Here is a 19,279-nt window from a genome sequence, read left to right as displayed (position 1 = left end):
GACATAATCTACAACGTACTTGAGTACAGCACGGACGAGTGAAAGTGGCTTGCTTGCAACCGGTACCGAACCTGGGCTGAGATGGGACAATATGGTGCATTCTAAGTGTGAACTTGGACCGGGTAAATACAGTGGCATTGTTTTCGTTAACGACGCCAACTATATCTTGATGAAACAATTACGCTGTTCAGATAGGTAAATATCGCAAAAACCGACTTTTTTCCTCATCTAGCTCGTTTCATGGCTCAGCGCCACGTTTGAAACGTTTTAAATTGAACTAGTTTTCCACGTTGATTGCTTCTTCAATTTTCCTTGAAACGTGGTCTGGTGGGGGAACTGGAGGTAATTTGATCATAGGGGGAATCACGTGCCACCCTCGGTTTGGACGAACGACATGTTTTAGATTGCAGGTTGTGAAAAATGTGTAAAATTTATTCCTTTTTATATATTAATAAGTATTTCTGAAATAGATCGTGAAAAAACTGAAAAAGGTTTGCTCGTTTCGTTGCTTATTCTGTGGGATACAGTCGTTGAATAATCAAAATACTGAAACTATCACCGTTATCAACCTTGTGCACTGCCATTTTTGTTTGCATTTCACACAAGAAAGTGTTGGATTTCTCCCTAAACTCTCAAGAAAGGACCTTAACTTCAACTAACTCTTGAGGCACCATAACAACCGTTTGAATTAAAACTCTACTGAAGTAATGCACTATGGGTGATCAGAAGGGTAATAATCGAAAAATATAACTTGGGTTTTGGGGCATGTGCTGAAGACAAAAGTACCTTGACCGTGGTTTTTTCTTCTTCTTCTTCTTTCTGGCGTACGTCCGAACTGGAACAAAGCCTGCTTCTCAGATTAGTGTTCTTATGAGCACTTCCACAGTTATCAACTGAGAGCTTTCTTTGCCGATTGACCATTTTTGCATGTGTATATCGTGTGGCAGGTACGAAGATACTATATGTCCTGGGAATCGAGAAAATTTCCTTTACGGAAAGATCCACGACCAGCGGGATTCGAACCCACGACCCTCAGCATGGTCATGCTGCGCGTTTATCGCTACAACTATCTGGGCCCCTTTGACCGTGGTTTTATGGGTATTTATTTGTTGCACCCTGGAAGTAATTCAAAAAACTAAAATTGTTACTTGGGATAGAATAGAGAGTTTTAGCAGTCGAGTTTTTTCTTCTATTTGATAGAAAACATTTTAATATATCAGATCACTATATTTTACAACTAAAACCACTTTCTTCTTTGCACATGTATGCCCCCAGTTCCCCAAAAAAAGGGACAAACGCCTTTCGGACGTTTATCGTCGTCCGAGTCGTTGGCAAGTGTCGTGCAGTGGTGAATCCCTTGTTCATCATAATCAGCGACGTTCGGTTGCACTTGAGCAGACTAGGGTGTGTTCTTGTTGATACTTATAATTCTGTTATGTTTATTTATTTATTTAAATTGCAATTCTTTGTTGAAAAGCGCCCAACCGCCGTCTGCCGGTTCTGAGCCTGGCTTCCGATTATAATCAGAGCTCCCGCTGTTCCGTTGTTGTTGCCTTGTTGACTGACGAAAGCGGGAGCTACACGGGGGCGTTCTTAGCTGCGAGACTGGTGCTAAATGACGACGGTGCTCATGAAGATGGATGATGACGATTTTGCAGCTATTTATGTACTCGTACTTGAGTGGACAATTTTCTTGTTTAAGTTATTGATCATTATTGTTCCGGTGCTTTATTCTGGATTAGCAACTGGTAAAAACATGAATCTCAACTGGAACGAAGTTGCTTCTTGGGTTAGTGTTATATGAGTACTTTCACAGTTATTGACCGAGTGCTTTCATTGTCAATCAATTATTCTTGCATTCGTAAATAATAGGCAAGCACGAAGTTACTCTATGCTCTAGGAAGCCGAGAATTTCCCTAACATAATATATGACCGATGGGGTTCGAACCCACAACCATCAGCATGGTTGTGCTTAATAGCTGAGCGCTATTTGGGTCAGGATAAAGAGAATATAACTAAGCTATTTAAAATTGTTGAATAACGTTATTTTGTTGAGTCAGTCGCCGGGTGTAGACGCATTTTTAAGCGCTCCGTAGTTATTTTAATTTTTTTTTCTTCTTTGCTGTTTACAATCGCGCGCGACCGGTAAAAATGCAGTGCAGTGTTAAATCATGCAATATCAGTGACGATCGCTTCCTATGGAAGTGCGAGTTCTGCTTTAAAAATTACCACGCGGCATGCATTGGTGTGCAACGCCATCAGGAGAACTTTGTTTTATCATATATGGTACCTCTATGCGGCGATTGCCAGCATAATTTGAAAACCGGAATTGACACCCGCAAAGTGCTCCATCAACAGCAGCAGCTAATCGATTCAATTAGAGCACAAACTGACGCCAATCTTCGAGTAGCCGCCGATCTTAAAAAACTTAGTGCAATGGGGGATTTATTTGACCAAATTGAGCATCAACTGAAGGAATCGGTGTTGTGCATTAATAATAGCACATCGGCGAGCGTGTCAAATGCTGTATCGGTATTATCACGTGTGGCCGAAAAGCATTCAGAATATAGGAATGATATGCCCAGCAACGATTTGATTGCATTAAAAAACCATTTGACTGGTCTATTACATATTTCAATGAAATCTTCAAAACAACATATTGAAGATTTTGTAGAGGCTTTGACGGTAGATCTGACTGATGAATTAAAAAAGATCTGTACCGAGGTTCAGTCTTTGAGTAGCCTAACCATTGAGATGGCTGCTCATTGCAACGAACACAATGCTAGCATTGGCAGAGACCGATTTGCGGAAGATGAGTCACTGCCAAGCCTATTACAAGAGTTGGCTGAAACTGCTGATGTAAACTCTGGTTCGAGTTCCGGTACCGCAGGTTCACCGCCCAGTTTAAATTCTGAATCAAATAAAAACAAAGAAGACAACTCTGGCTGGCGACTCTTAGGCACGAGGAAAGTATGGAAAGCGAATTGGGCGGAATACGACAAACGCCAACTCCACCGATTGAATCAGCAAAAGCAGGCCGAGAAGGCCAGAAGGCGACGTAAGCGGAACGTGACACGCAATGCTACAACCAACAGTTTGGGTTGTAATGTAAACAACGTTTGCAACAACAGTTCTGTCAATACCCCTCTCCGCTTAAATTCTATGAACTCCCGCCGTACTGTTTTCGGCAATCGCAGGAATGCCACTGCTAATAATGCAAACTCTTTCCACCTTCCACCCGATCGTGAGCTACTTGCAGCAGCAAAAAATCAGTTTTCACGTCCACCGCTAAACTACCAACCAACGATACAATTTGAAAAAAGGGAAACCATGAATCCCTACCAACCAAGCGCCCCCACAACTTCACGAAACATGCCACAAGGAACTTTTTCAACTCCATCATCCTACGTAGAGTGCCCCTGTAGACACACGTGTTTTCGCCAGAACTGACGCTCTCTCCAGAGGAAGCAAATTATGACGACAATAATTGTGCGGAAACCGATGCTCACCAGGACCTGATGACTTCTCAGCCGTTTACGCTCAACCTGACGCAGTCTCCAGACGTAGACCATGACGATCCAATAGTGGGTGATATTCAACAAATTGTTCTAGGTAATATTTTAAATAATAACGATGTGTCTAATGAAGGATCTGGAATTTCAAGTAATGCTGTGCAAAGGGGTGTGTTTCCAAAAACTTCTTCAGAAGCTACCGAAATTTTGGTATATTGCCAAAATTTCAATCGCATGAGGAGTGCATCAAAAATGAACGAAATTTATAAAAGAATAGTAACTTCATCCTTCTCGGTTGTTTTGGGTACTGAAACTAGTTGGAACGAAAAAATTAAGAGTGAAGAAGTTTTTGGTAACGATTTTAATGTATTTAGAGATGATCGCGATCTGGTTCTTACCCAAAGAATGTCTGGTGGGGGAGTTCTCATTGCAATATCTTCGAAATTCAATTCAGAATTAATTGTTTCATCAAAATATAAAGAGTTTGAACACGTATGGGTTAAAGCACATATCGCCGGTGAAACACATATATTTGCTTCTGTGTATTTTCCGCCAGACCATGCTTGCAAATTATCATATGAAATTTTCTTTCAAACCGCTGAAGAAATTTTGTCGCAATTTTCTCCAGAATTCAAAGTGCATATCTATGGCGACTTTAATCAGCGTAATGCTGATTTTATTCGTGATTCCGAAAACGAAAATGTTCTGCTGCCGGTTGTTGGTGAAAACGAATCATTACAACTTATTTTTGAAAGAGCTGCATTTTTAGGTTTAAATCAAATCAATCATGTGAAAAACCGACAAAACTGTTATTTGGACTTCTTATTCTCAAACATAATGGAAGATTTCTGTGTGAACGAATCTCTTTCTCCACTATGGAAAAATGAAGCGTTTCATACAGCTATCGAGTACTCAATCTTTGTCCATAATTATCATAATTCCGACTACTATGACTTTGAGAATTTCTTTGATTATAAAAACGCCAATTATAACGGCATCAAACAGAAATTGAATAGTATAGATTGGCAATCCGTTTTGAAAAATCAGGAAGATTTGGAGTATGCAGTTACGGGTTTTTATTCAATTTTGTCGGAAATTATTCAGATGGATGTTCCACTCTTGAGGAGACGTCGTAGGAATGGGTCAAAAAATCCTGTTTGGATTAATAAGCAAATAAAAAATTTGAAAAATCGTAAGCAAAAGGCTCATAAAATTTACAGACAACAAAAAACTCAAGAAAGTTTAGAAAATTATTTGTATATTGTCAACCAACTTAATCAGGCCATATCCACTGCACTTGAAGAGTACAACACAAAAATTGAAAATGATGTAAAATCTTGCCCTAGGAATTTCTTCAATTATGTTAAAACTAAGATGAAGTCTAACAACTTTCCATCTAAAATGACATTGGATGATAAAGTAGCAGATAATCAAGATGACATTTGTAATCTCTTTGCTGATTTTTTCCAAGAGACTTATACAAACTTCTCGGATAATGATCGTGATTTTGAGCACTTTTCTAGTTTTCCTGATTTTACAACCGATGTAGGCGTTAGTCAAATACAGGTACAAGACATTTTAACAGGACTGAAGAATTTAGATTCCTCCAAAGGATCAGGGCCTGACGGAATCCCACCTGCTTTACTGAAAAACTTAGCCAATGAATTTACAGCACCATTATTTTGGCTGTTCAACATGTCACTTGAAAAGGGCAGATTTCCAAAAGAATGGAAAAGGTCATTTCTTATACCCATTTACAAGTCTGGTAAAAAATCTGATATTCGAAATTATCGTGGAATTGCTATTATTTCATCCATTCCAAAACTATTTGAATCAATTATTAATAAAAAAGTATTTAGCCAAATAAAACATAGGATAACGAATGTACAACATGGTTTCTTTAAAGGTCGTTCTACTACAACGAACCTTTTGGAATTTGTTAATTACACTTTAAATGCAATGGATAGAGGTAACCACGTCGAATCACTTTACACCGACTTTAGTAAAGCATTTGACAGATTAGATATTCCTATGTTGATTTTTAAGCTAAATAAAATGGGAATTGCAATGAAACTCCTCAACTGGATTGAATCGTATTTAACAGATCGCCAACAAATAGTAAGATTTGAGGGAAAACTATCTAAACCTGTTCATGTTACATCAGGAGTTCCCCAAGGTTCACATTTAGGCCCATTGTTATTCATATTGTTTGTTAATGATATTTCATATGTGATAAAACATGTTAAAATTCTTATTTATGCTGACGATATGAAACTTTTTATGGAAATCAATAGCAAAAAAGAGAGCGACATTTATCTGAATGAAATAAGTATATTTGATAAATGGTGTAGTAAAAGCTTACTTAAATTAAACGTCAAAAAATGTAATCTAATCACATATAGCAGAAAACGTAATACACCACAGATTACTGTATTTTTAGAAAATCAAGACGTTCAAAGGTGCGATAAGATTAGAGATTTAGGTGTTATATTAGATTCTAAACTTACATTTACTGACCATTATAATACTATTGTCCATAAAGCAACCAATATGTTAAGCTTTATTAAGCGTTTTAGCTTCAATTTTCGGGATCCATATACGATTAAAACCTTGTACATTGCTTATGTAAGATCAGTTTTAGAATATTGTAGTATTGTGTGGTCCCCACATATGAAAACACATGAGGATAGAATCGAATCAGTACAGAAGCAATTTCTTTTATATGCCTTACGCAAATTAGGCTGGACAACGTTTCCACTGCCATCATACGAGGCTCGATGCATGCTTATTGACATCCAAACTTTAAAGGAGCGTCGCGAATTAGCCATGATTTCATTTGTCAATGATATAGTATCGCATCGTATTGATTCCACCAATCTCTTATCTAGTTTGAATTTCTACACGCCCGCCAGACAGTTGAGGAATCGGAATTTGTTCGCATCAAACAATCATCGAACTAATTATGCCAAGTTCGGACCAATAAATCAAATGATGTCTCTTTATAACCAGCATTACACAGAAATTGATTTGACCATGTCGCGAACTAAGCTTAGGCAATATTTTAATTCCCTTAGATATAATACAACATAGTATTAAGCAAACATGTAGTCTACAATTTGATTGACGAAATAAATAAATAAATAAATAAATAAGAATGAAATTTAAAAAATATCAAACATCATAGTCTTCAATGAAAATTATATTCCTACTATGCTAACCACAGAATTAATAATATCATGATATAACAGGTAAAACCATTTAATAAAATTGTCATTACAGATCAATTCCAAAAAAGTAAGCGTTGCCCCTCTGGCATCGTAAACCCATGTGCAAAATGCTCGTCGTTGCCCATACAGTAGTGCCCTCTTTGCACCCCTTTTTCCTTCTGCTTTTCTCACTTTATTGATACAATAAGCACCTAAAATCACTTTGTTTACAAACAAACCATTACCTTTAAGCCAAATAGTATCAACACGAATAGCAAACTAGCATCAAATGACTAGCTTGCGTTGGCCAATTACTCAACGTTCAATATTTATTTCACTTTTCGCTCATATAGAAATGTAAATACAACCTCCATCGATTAAGCAGCGAATTACTGGATAATGCTACAACACGATGATATTATTCGAATAGATGACAATTAAAAATACTAACTAGGGAAAGACGGGGTTAGACCGCTCGCCTAAGCAATTTAATTAATGTGTCAAAATCAAGTTTTGATTCTTTCGACGCAGCATGTCGTTTTTTGAAGCCTTAGGTATGACCAAAAAATATCACAGGTGTTGTATTTGTAAAAAATATATTTTTTCTTGATGCCTGAGTGATGTCTTATCACGATTATGTCTTGCAACGGGGTAAAACCGCCCATCCACAGGGTAAAAGCGACCACCACGATTTTTGTACACCATTTTGCGAAAAAATATATCAGTTCTCTGTGATTCTAAAAAATATAATGTTTTATGAATTCCACATTGCTTAACGGGGATATTGAACTTTTTTTTAGGGTTGATTAACTCAAAAATCTTAGATATATACTTATCATCACCTTGAAACAACCATATTTTGAAAAAATATGCGTATTTGGTTAGTATTTTTAACAAAATTGATTTCATTTTACTCCTATGGTAATATTCAACGTAGTTACAACTATCAAAATGGTTTAGACTTTTTTTGGTATAAATTAGGGGTGGCGGTCTTACCCCTTCAACAGTGGTCGGCTTTACCTAGCTTACGCAATTTCACAAATATAGCCTTATTTCAAAGCTAAATATACACAATTCATACATCACTTCACATTTCTGTTAAAGCATGGACGGGTAAATTGTTATGTGTTTACTACAAAATCCTTTCCGAAATCCTTAAGTGAGCATCTGTTAAATTTTTTTGATGTTTGTTTCGTGTTTGATTTCAAATGGAGGGGAAGACGATGAAAGAACACCCGCCGGGGTAAGACGGACCACCTTCAGTTTGGCATGAAAATGGCAGTTTTCTTAAAAGTTCATCAAGCACTTTACATAAACACAAGATTTATGACATTCCGAAGCATTTAAGGTGATATTTAAATTATTTTTTCACAACATATATAAAAAACAAAGTTTTTGCTCGTTGATATTGAATTTGATCTAAATTTAACAGATGCTCACTTAAGGATTTCGGAAAGGATTTATTGATTCTTGATTTTGACATACCGCCGTGCGGGTTGACATTGGGCCTAGGGAGTGACTTTGATCGCCTCTTTCGTTGCATCTCATGATTAATAAGAACCCTACAAAACTAATCATTGATCATCTTTTGGCTATTTGTAACGTATTCTTGAAGCTGGTCACATTATTTTAATAATTCTGTCATTAGCTTGCTGTAAAAATATTGGCCCAAAGTCACCCTTATGGACCAATGTCACCCCGCTCGACGGTATGATCAAATTGCTTAGGCGGGTGGTCCTAACCCGTCTTACCCTAGATAGCTATAATACCCATAACTATCTTTATTATAATACCGGACCCTTCTCAACATCGAATAGGGGGTAATTTATTGCACTTCCATAAGTGGGGTTGGCTGACCAGGGTTTAAGGCCATTCCGTTCCTTGGGGTCCAAAACTTCCGCTTTTGTCCACAATAATACACATATAGTCCAACATTTTACACATATTATTCACAACTTCCAAATTTATTACTACAATCCACATATATTTACAGGTATTTTACAAACAGTTTTCTACAGCTAACACAACATAAAATACTTTAAAATCCATTTGGCTCTTCTCCTACCATCCTGTCTTAAGAGTTGGAGCCTACTGAGAAGTAAAATCTTAATAAGGTGACGATCATACTGATGACTTCATCAGGAGTTTCTTTCTAGGATTTACTAAGCAACTCAGGAACTTCTCCAAAAATAGGTCTGTTCGCGATAATTTCCGAAAATAGCACAGAGGTAAACTGTTTATGTACCCACAAGGGTGGCTGATCCAGTGATAATGTGTGTCCAATATGAGTGAAAATGCGGTTTTCAACAATTTTTCGAAAAAAAAAAATAAATATGAATATCGAGTCATGGAACAGCAATCCTTTTTTATTTAATTTCTTTATTAGTATCATTCCAAACATTACATTCATTATTTCTTATATCTAGGTGTTCTGTGTTATAAAGCAACACTATAATCCTAATTTGGTAAAACAAATCTAAGATTTTATTATCATTTTGTTAACAACATATTACATTTCATTTGCCGTAGCAGTTCAGATTTTTTACAGGTGAGTTGATTTCACCTGCTTATAAGAGAAAAAAAACGTTTTCAATATACTTAACCTAACTTAACCTAAACATATAACGCATTAATCGTGGCAATAGAAGATTGTAACGATTTTTGCCTGAAATTATTGATTATTTTATTTGACATTTGTTCCAATGTTTCAACATTGGATATTCTATGTAACTCATTGGTACTATACCAGGGAGGAAGCCTAAGAATCATTTTCAAAATTTTATTTTGAATTCTCTGCAGAGCTTTCTTCCTGGTATTACAACAGCTAGTCCATATTGGTACAGCATACAACATGGCTGGTCTGAAAATTTGTTTGAATATCAAAAGCTTGTTCTTAAGACAATGTTTTGATTTTCTATTGATAAGTGGATAGAGACATTTTACATATTTGTTAGATTTGGCTTGAATGCCCTCAATGTGATTTTTGAAAGTTAAATTCTTATCTAGTATGAGCCCTAGATACTTAACTTCATCTGACCAATTTATTGGAACTCCTCTCAGCGTGACAACATGTCTACTTGGAGGTTTCAAATAAAGAGCTTTTGGTTTATGTGGGAATATTATTAGTTGAGTTTTGGAAGCATTAGGAGAAATCTTCCATTTTTGCAAGTATGAAGAAAAAATATCCAAACTTTTTTGCAATCGATTACAGATGACACGCAGGCTTCGTCCTTTGGCGGAGAGGCCTGTGTCATCCGCAAACAAAGATTTTTGACATCCCTGAGGTAACTCAGGTAAGTCAGATGTGAAAATATTGTATAATATTGGTCCCAAAATGCTGCCTTGAGGAACACCAGCTCTTACAGGAAGTCTTTTAGATCTGGAGTTCTGATAATTAACCTGAAGTGTACGATTTGACAGATAACTTTGAATTATTCTAACCATGTATGTTGGAAAATTAAAGTTTTTCAATTTTACGATCAAGCCTTCATGCCAAACACTGTCGAATGCTTTTTCTATGTCTAGAAAAGCAAGACCAGTAGAATAGCCTTCAGAATTGTTGGAACGGATCAAATTTGTTACATGGCGGAATCCGAGCTGTTCATTGGCAAAAATTGAATTTTCGTTGATGTGGGCCATCATTCTGTTCAAAATGACCTTTTCAAAAAGTTTACTGATGGAGGAAAGCAAACTGATTGGAATATAGCTAGAAGCTTCTGCAGGATTTTTGTCTGGTTTTAAAATTGGAACAACTTTAGCATTTTTCCATTTGTCAGGAAAATATGCTAATTGAAAACATTTGTTAACTCTATCTACTAAAAATTATAAGCTACTTTCTGGAAGTTTATTGATGAGGATGTAGAAAATTCTATCATCGCCAGGAGCTTTCATATTTTTGATTTTTTTTTAATAATAGTTCTCACTTCTTCCAAAACAGTCTCCCAGGCATTTTCGAAAACGTTCTCTTGATTGAGAATATTTTCGAAGTGCTGAGTAACTTGATTTTCAATTGGACTAGTAAGTCCTAAATTAAAATTGTGTGCACTTTCAAAATACATAGCAAGTTTTTGAGCTTTTTCGCAATTAGTTAGTAATAATTTGTTTTCCTCTTTCAATGCCGGTATTGGCTTCTGAGGTTTTTTCAAGATTTTAGATAATTTCCAAAAGGGCTTAGAGCCAGGGTCCAATTGAGAAATTTTATTTTCAAAATTTTTGTTTCTTCAATCTCCTCACGTTTTTAAGACGAATCAAGAGTTTAAGATCATCGTCTATAAACATGGATTCAAATTTTACTTCACATTTTGGAATTGCAATGCTTCTGGCTTCAACAATGGAATTTGTTAAAGTTTCAAGAGCATTGTCAATATCAAGTTTAGTTTGTAAAGAAATGTTAACATCAAGATAAGAATTTTTGTTTCATATATATTCCAGTCGGCTCGTAAATAATTGAAAGTGGAGCTGATAGGATTGAGAATCGCTTCATGGGATATTTGAAATGTAACAGGCACATGATCCGAATCAAAATCAGCATGAGTAACTAATTGGCTACAAAGATGACTAGAGTCGGTTAAGACCAAATCAATCGTAGATGGATTTCTAGAAGAGGAAAAACATGTAGGGCTATCAGGGTATTGAATTGAGAAATATCCTGAATAGCACTCATCAAATAAAATTCTGCCGTTGGAATTACTTTGAGAATTATTCCATGACCGATGTTTGGCATTAAAGTCACCAATGACAAAAAATTTTCACTTATTGTGAGTCAATTTACGCAAGTCAGTTTGAAGCAAATTAACTTGCTACCCAGGGCATTGAAAAGGCAAATAGGCAGCTATGAAAGTATATTTACCAAGCTTTGATTCAACAGAAACACCTGAAGTTTCAAAAACTTTAGTTTCAAATGACGAAAACAGTTGATGTTTTATATACCTATGAATGATGATTGCAACTCCTCCACTTGCCCCATTACGATAAACAAAAAAGTTAGGATCTTTTTTAAGTTTGGATCCAGGTTTTAAATACGTTTCGGTAATAACTGCTATATGCACGTTATTACCTGTAAGAAAATTAAACAGCTCGTCCTCTTTACCATTCAGAGAAAGAGCATTCCAATTTCAAATATATAAATAATTATTTGGATCCATTAGAAAAACGTTATCCAATAACAATTTGATTTGTAAATTTTACACCAACTTGGACTGCTTCAGTCATAGTGGTGGCTTTGAACATTGCATCAATCATTAGATTCAATTGTTCAGTTAGAAAATTAAAATCAGAGGCAGTTCAAATTACCTGCTACGATATCAGCAAAGGATTTTCCGTGGGTAGATACATTCGAAATTGAAAGATTCGAACGGCTACCCGACGGATTAAAATTTGTTTGTGAATGAGCATGATTATGATCTTCCTGGTGGGTATGATTCCTAATCAAGCGATCGTTAACTGAAAAATGTGCTTTGTTCGATACTCTACCAGGCAAATTCCGGAAACGATCGTTATCGTAACGGATATTATCCTTCATCTGCCTGGAACGAGCCTCAACGACTCTTTTGCGTGAAGGGCATTCCCAAAAGTTAGCTTTATGAGGGCCCTTGCAATTGGCGCATTCAAACTTCCTGGTATCTTCTTTCACAGGACAGACGTCCTTAGCGTGAGAAGAACCTCCGCAAATCATGCATTTAGCATCCATGCGACAATTTTTTGCACCATGACCCCGTTTTTGGCACCGACGGCACTGAGTGGGTTTCTGGTAATTTCCTCCAGGTTTCTGGAAATGTTCCCATGTCACACGGACATCAAACAAAAATTTTGCTTTTTCTAAAGCTTTAATATTATTTAGTTCTTTTTTGTTAAAGTGAACTAAATAAAATTCTTGAGAAAGCCCTTTCCGAACAATGCCAGATTGGGTTCTCTTTTTCATAATGATTACTTGATCTCTTCAGGTGACTCATAGTCACTTGAGAGACCTTTCAAGACAACTTTGAACAAACGTTCAGTTTTGTCGTCATAAGTAAAAAATTTGCCCACCGGTGGGGCAAGAGTTCGAATCTAGTGTGGGGCAAAAGTTCGCAGGTAAATTTTTTCCGTGAGTTTATACATGGGTCGAACTTTTGCCCCGCAGATTCGAACTTTTGCCCCACTATGGGCCAAAAATTTTTTCCAAGCATTTATGCAGAAACTAATACACATCAAAGCATCCTTATGATAGGCCTAGAAATGCCCCTTCATAAAATGTTGAAAAAGATTTTATCTCTATTTGGATCTATGCATCAAAAGTTTGACAAAAAAATTACAATATTTAGGTCAAAAAACAACAAATAGCCATAACTTTTCCAATGCCCCACTCGAACTTTTGCCCCACTTTACTCTAATCATAAGTTCTATGAAAATGTATAACTCGCTTATTTAAAGATATATTATGGAAAGCGTAAGAGTGCCGTTGCATTAATTGTCTACATGGATGCACATCACAACAGTGTTTCCAGACCTTTGAAAAACAAACGAATCCTTCTCAATCATAGTACATAAACATTTGTGACATGGATTCCAACTTGCATGGTGATTTGTCTTCAATTTTACTTGTGCTGTTGAAAACTACGAAACACATCCAACCATACCGAACCAAGAACCATATTTTTCGATTTTTGTTCAGCCAGAGCAAACTGAGTGCTTCATATGTTTAAATAAAATCAAATTCTATAGATACTTGGTCGGCGTTAAGTCAGGGTGGACCAAGTAACATTTTTGATATTTTGAGAAAAATGGGTTTAAAGTCTAACGCTCTGTAATTTTTGAACTCGTTAAAATTTTGGTTCAATATTTCTACACGTCTTAATGTAACTTTCAAGCAATATAATGTGAAGTGAAACTTCTGATAGAACGATATTTTGATTGACTATGTGTACTTGGTCCACTCTAACTGAACTAAAGGCCATCGTTCAGTGAGTTGGTTCACTCTGACTGAACAATTTCTTGAAAAATAACAATCATTTGATGCTTGCATGGTAAAATTGGGTGCATATCTCTAAGATAAACAGATTATCAAGATCCTTTGACACCAGTATCGTAAATTCTTAAATAATTAAAATAGTAAATACCAAAATCAGTGGCATTACGTAAGCTTGAAAATTAAGGTTTTGCAGGGTCAGGGCATTGAAGATTAGAAATATTCAAATATGCGTTCAGTCAGAGTGGACCAAGTGAAAATCTTGAGTACCGGCCAAAATATGCTGGTCCAATAAGCGGGTCCTAGGACATGCCAAACATACACCAAAGAACTACCGTAAACTTCTATCAGACTCGGAAATTGACTCAAAAAATGCAGTAATCAATCATTTCATTGCTTTTCAATAGTTGGTCCGCACAGAATTTGTTGCAATTTCTGACCACCCATTCGAATGTGGTAAATCGTCAAAAATCAAAATCAAATGCATCGAATTAAGTAATATTTATAAATTTCTATGGATGGATAAGTAGAAGAATGATTCGATGTCGAAAAATCTGCCAAATCTCCTGAAATGTTTTTCATTTCCTCGCATTCCTCAGCGCGCTGATCATTTTTGCTGTTATGGTAATAAGCACTTGGTCCATTCTGACTGCACACTTTTATTGATATTTATTGATCATCCAAAGTAAATTTATTACATATCTCTCGCAGTTTACAGCATTTTTCAATTCTGATCAAAGTGTAACGGAGGTAAGGTAATTTTGCATCTAATGAGAGAATAATCCAATTTTCCCAAGTTTTGTACTTGGTCCCCTCTGACTTAACGGCGACCAATTTATCATGATTTATTTGTAAATTTAATCTCGGGCTACTTATTGGACACTGTTAATAGTATGTGAGCGATAAAAAATTAAAATTAATCGTCCGCGTTCAACTAGTACACGATAAGAATTCAAATTCAAATATCTCGGAATAAAGTTTTTGGCACTTGGTGTGGTTTAGCAGAACCCCGACTAAATCAGCTTCCCAACGATCAAGGCAGGCTAGATGAATATCGCTACTTTTCTTCTGTTGTATACCTTCGATCTTTTCAGACAAACATGCGAAATGCCTTAAATAATTTTCATTTTCTTGGAAAGAGTAAAAATGTTGAAAGAAAAAAAAATCGTGCCAGTCTAACGATGCAAAAGGTTTCCTCTTTATCTCTCCGAAGGAAATGTAAACAAACAAATACTTCCCTCTACTGCAGCGAAGAGAGCAAAAAGCTAACATGCATACCACGTGCTTACCTTCGGGCAAGGTCAAGTTCTAACGCCCAACCTGATGCACGCTTGCCAACGAACTGTTGAGGAGTCGGTTTCGAACTTAGAACTGCGCAAGCTCGAGTTCGAAATCGCCGTCTCCACCGCACAGTGGCTGAATCTAGAACAATTGCTGGCCAAAACCTCAAACTTTTATTTTATTTTCAAATATTGTTATATTAGAATTATTAATTTGAAGTATTGTATGTCACATTTAAGCTTCATCTTCAGCCATCTTGGATTTATTTTCAAATTGTTTTGGACTGTATTGGACGATACATTCGCAACTCATCCATACCAAATGATCTAATTTGCCAGGGTAGATCTCAGTTATTTATATACAAATTTGAAGTTTCACAGTAGGGTGAGATCCCCAGTACCGGACACCTAAGGCGCTAAATTCATAATGAGCAATTTTTGCCGAAACCAGATCGCCATCGGCATACATCGTTAGAATTCCAATTGTATGTTACTCATCGCTAGTATATGCTAAAACTAAGGGGTAGTCATTTCGGTTTTCTCAAATTGGTGGACCCCTCATACGCCAGCCAGATGACCTTTAATAAAACAAATTCGCTTAGAAGTAACGTGTAGAACTGGTGAGATACGCTTCTCAAATATGTTAATTAATAGTAAAATGTATCGCTCACAATTGGAAATCTAGTACAGGAATCGAATGTGTGAAAATCAGATGTTTATCTGTCCAAGTCTTGAAATGGCAGTATGATGAAGTCGTGCCCATATTTCCCTATACGAACATTTTCTCTGGAGATACCATAACGGTTAGAGCTCTCTTCAAATAATTCTTCTTCTTGACATTACGTCCTCACAGGAACAGAGTCTACTTTTCAGCTTAGTGTTCAATTTGCACTTCCACAGTTATTAACTGAGAGCTTTCTTTGCCAAAGTTGCCATTTTCGCATTCGTGTATCGTGTGGCAAGTACGGCGATAGTTTATGCCCAGGGAAGTCAAGGGAATTTACATTGCGAAAATATACTGGACCGAACCCAGACAGCTTCAGCATAGCTTTGCTTTGTAGACGCGAACTCTAAGGCTAAGAAAGGCTAAATACAGCTGATGAATTAAACAAATATAAATTTTCTTGAAAGATCATGTCTCCAATTCACCTAATGGATTGTAAAAAATCCAATTAATCTACTTCTAAACTTAATTGATTTCTGAGATTGTGGTAGCTTTCGAGCCGCTGTGCATCGGCGATGACTGTCGGCCGGTGTCGCGAAACCCATATTCACGTTTTATCGTTCCGTTCCATTTCGAACATTCAACAGTTCGTCCTGAATAAATTAAGCAACAGTTTCAAACCGGAGCTTCAGTCTTCGTCGGTGTTTGGTTCAGTGCGGTTCGGAATTCTCGGTCCTTCTCGGTATACGATTCTCTTCCCCCACCCGGGGGGTGTGTGATAAGGATAAAGTCAAGTGGAAGATTCTCGCCAAGGGTCTTTGTGTGTGGGTGTTGGCGGTGGGTGGTGCAGCTTCGCACTTTGCTCCCCCCGCACTTATCCTTTAAAGGGGGGAATTAGGGTGGTTCTAATAACAAAAAAGTTTGAGAATCCAATCTCCCATATCTTCCTTACAATCTTTACGATAAAAATAGTGTTCTGGGAAATCCCCGGTGGTGATTTAAAGATGGCTTAAAGCCTATGTAGGTTTATATGGAAATTACTGTATAGAAATTTTGAAAAACATTCCATATACATTAGTACTGTGATATAAGAACAATAATATAATTATATAAAGTAAAAACTCATTCTTCTAATCAAAATGAAGCAAGCTGTTAAAGATAGCATTTCAATCCGATGGATGGTAGAAGATATATCTATCAATTTGTTTGCTATTATTTTGATTATTGTGGGATTAAAGTCCAGTAAACTTCTGTAATAACCTCAAACTGAATTAGCTTAAAATAAATGTTCGATAACTTATTTGTCATATAAACATTCAATGTCATTGGGCCCCTTTCAATCCTCACCTAAGAGACTGAAAATTTTCCTAGAATTCTAGTTCCATCATTAAGCTTGTAAGAAAAATATTGGAACTAGAATTTTCAAACTTTTTGAAAATTTGAACCACCCTAGTGGGCACGTCCGGTTCACCAAGTAGCTACCGTCGTCGACCCGTATGAGAAACGAGTGCCATCAGAGTGTGACCGCCAGTTTCAAGCATCATGTGGGGAAGTGCTTGAAAATTGCTAAGCCATATAGCTCCCGCTGACTTACAACAATCCGAAGCTGCTTCTGTAGGTTGGTTGGATTTGGGAGAAGAATCAAGAAGAAGATGTGATGAAGATAATCTTATGAGTTGGCAGTGCAGTGTGGGTAACTACGACAATATCAAATTGGTGCGATCATAATAATAATAATAATAATAATAATAGTGCACATTGGCGACTTTTGAAGACAGAGATGGGTTAGAGGAGATAATTTTCGTTTGTTAGTATAACTGCCTTGTGTGAATTGTGAATTGAGAGGCTGTCCATCAAATCATAAGTAGCTGTTCATTATTTTCGTTTTTTTTTTTTCTAATAATAAGTAGGTAAAGACATTTTACATATTTTTGCTTGAATGCCTTCACTGTAATTTTTTAAAGTTATTTTTTTATCTAGCATGAATTTAACTTCATCTCACCAATTTATTGTAACCCTTCTCATTGTAACAACATGTCTACTTGAAGGATCCAATTGAAAACATTTTGGTTTATGTGAGAATATTATTAGTTGGGTTTTGGAAGCATCAGGAGAAATCTTCCATTTTTGCAAGTGTGAAGAATAGTTCTAAATATTGGACGCAGTAGTTTCAACCCCCAACAAAAAAAAAGTGTGAAGAAAAAATATCTAAACTTTTTTGCAATCTACTACAGACGACACGCAGGCTTCGTCCTTTGGCGGAGAGGCCTGTGTCATCCGCAATCAAAGATTTTTGACATCCCTGAGGTAACTCAGGCAAGTCAGATGTGAAAATATTGTTCCATATGTATTCCAGTCAGCTCGTTAAAAATAAAATGTGGAGCTGATAGGCTTGAGAATCGCTTCATTGCATGTTTGAAATATAACAGGGATCAGAATTCAAATAAGCATGAGTAACCAGTTGACTACAAAGGTGACTAGAGTTGGTTATAACTCGTTGAAGGGTTTCTAGAAGAGGAAAAACAAGTAGGGCTATCAGGATATTTTATTGAGAAATATCCTGAAGAGCACTCAAATAAAATTCTGCCGTTGGAATAGCTAAGCGCATAATTCCATACGCGATGTTTGGCATTGAAGTCATCAATGACAAAAAAAATTTACTTATTGCACGTCAATTTCAGCAAGTCAGTTCGAAGCAAATTAACTTGCTGCGCAGTGCATTGAAAACGCAAATAGCAGTACAAACACCCAAAATTTCAAAAACTTTGGTTTCAAATGACGAAAAAAGTTGATATTTTATAAGCCTATGAATGATAATTGCAAATCCACCATATGATCCATCCAGTCGATCATTGGGATAAACTAAGAAGTTTAGATCTCTTTTGAGTGTGGATCCAGGATTCAAAATAACTAATAACTGGCTAAATGGCTTTAAGTTGAAAAATCAAATTCAAATGAAGACATGTTACAAGAAGTTAGTACATTTTCTGTTGGAATTTTCGTAGGTGAAGAGACGGAATAGAAATAACTTGTGGCGACATAGGGCAACTTCAACGGTGGTCCAAATCACCGGTTGGTTGCAAATGTTAGACCATGTTAAAATTTGGAGCTTGCAAATAATGTTCCAATTTTAACTCATACCAGTTTTCTGGTCTGTTTCTTTGGAACAGGCTAACTACCTGTTCCATTTATTGGTCGGTTTTGAACCAAGATTTTAGCTGTTATACAAATTGGTTGCACACGCTCTTGTTTACCAGATCGGATGTTTCAAGTTGAAACGACCATCATCTTTAGTCCCTACTCATTTGAGTTAAATAAAAATTGGAACAATATTCGATCGTTGCTGTTTTTTAAAACAATAATTATTCCTTTTCCAGCAATTCCTCTGGCATTTCGGGGAATCCTCCAGGAATTTATACAGAGATACCTCCAGGAATCATCAGCTTATTTTTCCGTGGAACCCTGAAGGAATTGCTGCAGGAATTCGTAAATGGATTCCATCACGAATTTTTACGGGAATACCCCAAGTAACCAAATAGTACTCTAATTTGCCCTCCGTGCTAATAAAGTGCTATAATACAGCTGACATTCCCTATATCAGTCGTTTAATTGCCCTATAAGACCAAAAAGGGTGAATTAGCGGGCTAGTGGTTACTTGGGACATCTGAAGA

The 19,279-nt window shown here is 36.5% G+C and overlaps 1 protein-coding gene across 14 annotated transcripts in view; it reads left to right on the top strand.

Annotated features, from left to right (window-relative positions):
* The window catches only part of LOC5571159 (adenylate cyclase type 2), a 200,564-nt gene that overhangs the window by 50,549 nt on the left and 130,736 nt on the right, over positions 1-19,279 (top strand). For 3 of the 14 annotated variants that reach the window (XM_021854238.1, XM_021854237.1, XM_021854231.1), the window contains exons 1-2: positions 16,291-16,445; positions 17,062-17,226. The exons of 4 other annotated variants lie outside the window; for them this stretch is intronic. The gene's annotated coding sequence lies outside the window, so the exon portion shown is untranslated. Of the gene's footprint in view, positions 1-16,289; positions 16,446-17,061; positions 17,325-19,279 lie in introns of those variants that run through there. 7 more of the 14 variants (XM_021854243.1, XM_021854232.1, XM_021854229.1 and 4 more) reach the window with 7 other exon arrangements.

Source organism: Aedes aegypti, chromosome 3 (genome assembly GCF_002204515.2).
Source record: "Aedes aegypti strain LVP_AGWG chromosome 3, AaegL5.0 Primary Assembly, whole genome shotgun sequence".
Lineage (NCBI taxonomy): Eukaryota > Metazoa > Arthropoda > Insecta > Diptera > Culicidae > Aedes > Aedes aegypti.
The sequence above is the reverse complement of the archived record's forward strand: the minus strand, read 5'-3'. Positions and strand labels throughout refer to the sequence as shown.